Source organism: Ornithorhynchus anatinus, chromosome 2 (assembly GCF_004115215.2).
Source record: "Ornithorhynchus anatinus isolate Pmale09 chromosome 2, mOrnAna1.pri.v4, whole genome shotgun sequence".
Classification (NCBI taxonomy): Eukaryota; Metazoa; Chordata; class Mammalia; order Monotremata; family Ornithorhynchidae; genus Ornithorhynchus; species Ornithorhynchus anatinus.
Genome location: NC_041729.1, coordinates 131,996,256 through 131,999,832, shown reverse-complemented (window position 1 = coordinate 131,999,832; position 3,577 = coordinate 131,996,256). Strand labels below are relative to the sequence as shown.

The 3,577-nt window shown below is 41.9% G+C and overlaps 1 non-coding gene across 1 annotated transcript; it reads right to left on the bottom strand.

Moving 5' to 3' along the window:
- Positions 1-3,121: 3,121 nt before the first annotated feature.
- LOC114809547 lies at positions 3,122-3,259 on the bottom strand. Its single transcript, XR_003757324.1, has one exon. It is a non-coding gene; the product is annotated as a small nucleolar RNA SNORA7 (small nucleolar RNA).
- Positions 3,260-3,577: the final 318 nt, after the last annotated feature.

The following is a 3,577-nucleotide window of genomic DNA, read 5'->3' as shown; positions in this document are numbered from 1 at the left end:
CTCTCTTCCCGAATTCTCATCTCGAAATATCAGGGTATGTGATGATTTGGGTAGAGACAGTTCAGATGAAATATTAAAGAGTAAGCAGAATCAGCTTATTGCTAACATGTCCAATGTCGAGAGAAAATTCCAGGTTTCATTGTATATGCTGCACCATCTGCCTACACAGAGAGGCTGAGCCAAAGGCTTTCCCTGGGGAAATAGCTGTGGATAAGTTATTCAATTAGAGCAGCGTTATTGGCCAGCTACCTTGGAGAATTGGGTTGATGATGTTGTGATTATCTTGCTGTACATTCCTTCATGTTTCCGACAGTTTCAGAGCAATGCAGCCTATCTTAAGTGTTGGCTCAGCCATACAGTGGGCAAACAGTTGAAATGGGGAATATCAGAAAGACCTGAGAGGAAAAATCAATTTTGAAGGAGCTTTCTGAGCTTAGTCACAGCCTCATTATTCTGAGTGTGTTGTATTTTTGTGAACACCAATTGGGTCAACTGACAGAAATGGCATTGGTAAGGAAAAAGAACTCCGTAGTACGCTTTTTAACTCATTTTCCAAAGAAGAATCCTTCATGTGCATTACAAAATGGCAGAATGCATGAGCCTCATAATATATGGAATTCTAGAAACAAGAGATATGTTAAAAGGGCCAAGACATTATTTCATCATAGAATTAGACACAACTTCTATTTCATAATCTTATCTTATGACTAATGAAGTTGTTAAGGAAATCAGTACTGTGATTTTAATGATTAATTTGGTTTAATTTCTATTTCCCTTTTACCTCCATCCTTCATGTGCTTAGGTTCGGTATTTATCACTTCAATCTTTTCTCATGTGTCTCTTCCAATCTCACTAGGTTGTAAGATCCTTTAGAGTAAGGACTAATGTTATTCCATCATTCTTCAAATCAGTTAATATAGTGCTTTGCAATGAGTAAGCACTCAGTACCATGGATTGATTGATTATGCCCATCACCAATTTCCCCCCCCCCCGTGCCCTCTTTTATAATGTAAGTCCTTGGAGGATGAAACACTAGTATTTACTAACCACGTGGGAGAGTGGTTGTTTACACAATCCCTGTCCTCAAGGAGCTTATATCATTCAGGTGAGACAGAAGCTGAAATAAATTCCAGTTAAGTAACCATTTAATTTTTTATATATGTATATACACTTCCCCTCTCTGTGGGACTCAAGCTTGTGTGTGTGTGGCTTTGTTTTTTTTTTAATGGTATTTGATAAAAACTTATGTGCCAGGCACTATACTAAGTTCTGGGGTAGATATAAGATAATCAGGTGGACATAGTCCTGTCCCACATGGGATTCAGTCTTAATCTCCATTATACAAATGAAGCAAAGAAGTTAAAGGAAAAACAGAGTAGCCCAATATAACACAGCAGATAAGTGGCATTAGAACACAGGTCTTCTGACACCAGGCCCATGCTCTTTCCACTAAGATGCTCTACTTCTCCCTGTGTGCAGAGCATTTTAGGTGTACAGCCCTTTGAAAAGTGGAAGTTGTGAATGGCTATATTGACCAGTGTTGATGTTATATGAGGGTGATAACAACCAGCTGCGAATATCCTTGGTAGCCATGTTTACCACCCACACTGGTAAGATATTTTTTGGGATTCCTCCTGAACTGGTCCACCTAATGAAATCTAGTAACTCTTTGGTCAGAAAACTTCTCCTCTGATAGCATAACCTCAGTATGGATTCTCCTTCTTGCAGAGCCAAGATTAGAACCCAGATCTTTGGATTTCCAGAGTGATCATCTTCCCCCTGAGCTAGCAGCAGGGGTATCGATTTTGTATTAGCCTTTTTGTTAGCATCTCAACCTCCAGCCTCTGACCCCTCCAAACTAAAGTACATGCTGCTGCAGAGATCATTTTTCTGAATTTTTTGCTCAGCCCCCTCCTCTCCTCAAAACACTTGACTGATTGCCTCTTCCCATCAAACCAAAACTTCCAATAGCTTAAGGCTCTGCATGATCTGATCCCATCTGACTCAATGGAAAGAGCACGAGCTTGGGAGTCAGAGGTTATGGGTTCAAATCTTGATTCTGCCTCTTGTCAGCTGTGTGACTATGGGCAAGTCACTTAACTTCTCTGTGCCTCAGTTACCTCATCTGTAAAATGGGGATGAAGACTTTGAGCCCCACGTGGGACATCCTGGTCACCTTTTATCTTCCCCAGCACTTAGAATAGTGCTCTGCACATAGTAAGGCCTTAACATATATACCAACATTCTTAAACTCTCCAACTGCTATACCCCAACACTGTCTTTGATTCTCCCAAGTCAACTTTTTACCTGAGTTCAATCAGTCAATCATATTTGAGTGCTTACTGTGTTCAGAGCAATGTACTAAATGCTTGGGAGAGTGGAATACTATGAACATATTCCCTGGCCAAAAAGAATTTAGAATCTAGAGGGTACATATCTGACCCTTGTTAATGTTTTTTCCAAAGCTTGGAACTCTCTCCCTCCCCACATCAAGTAGACCATTCCTCTCCCCACCTTTATATCACTCCTTAAATCAAACCTTCACCTACAGTCATTCCCCATTCAAGTTCCCAGCAGCCTGTCATAACATCCCTTCATTCAAATCTAGCACTTAAGGACTTAACACTCAGCTTAGCACTCACGTTTATCTTGTCTGGTCTTGTGCTGTCGAGTCATCTCTGACCCATAGTGGCACCATGGACACATCTCTCCCAGAATGCCCCACCTCCATCTGCAAATTGTTCTGGTGGTGTATCCATAGAGTTTTCTGGGTAAAAATACAGGAGTGGTTTACCATAGCCTTCTTCCACATGGTAAATTGAGTCTCCACCCTCGACTCTCTCCCATGATGTTGGTTGGTATTTAAGCCCTTACTCTGTGCAGAGCACTGTTCTAAGCGCTGGGGTAGATACAGGTAATCAGGTTGTCCCACGTGAGACTCACAGTTAGTCCCCATGAGGTAACTGAGCACAGAGAAGTTAAGTGACTTGCCCACAGTCACACAGCTGACAAGTGGCAGAGCTGGGATTAGAACCCATGACCTCTGACTCCCAAGCCCGGGCTCTTTCCACTGAGCCAAGCTGCTTCTCATGCCGCTGGTGCCCAGCACAGATGAGTTTTGACTTGTTGCAGATTGCCTTGCACTGGCTAGCCACTGCCCAAGCTAGGAATGGAATGGGTAGGCCTCTGCTTGACTCTCCCTCCCATAGCTGTGACTGGTAGAGTACTGGAAACTCTCCAGGTGCAATCCTGAGAGGGACCCATGTATATATGTGTATTTTTATGTTTACATCCATTAGAGTCTAAGGACTTTTTTTTGTGGGGGGGAGCATGTCACTTGAATTTTCTATACATTGCTTACATTGAATGGACATTTGTATTGTTGCTACTCCTTATGTACATTTTAACTTAATGCATTGTGGAGAAGATGTAGGCAAACTTAGAATTTGGAAGGTATCCAAAGGTCATCTAGGCTCCAGATTTTCTCCTTACTGAATAGTCCCTAATAGGGTAATTTTGAAATTCTCAATCGAGCAATAGCAGGCAGAAATTTTTGTGACATTTGCTGCCCTTCTCA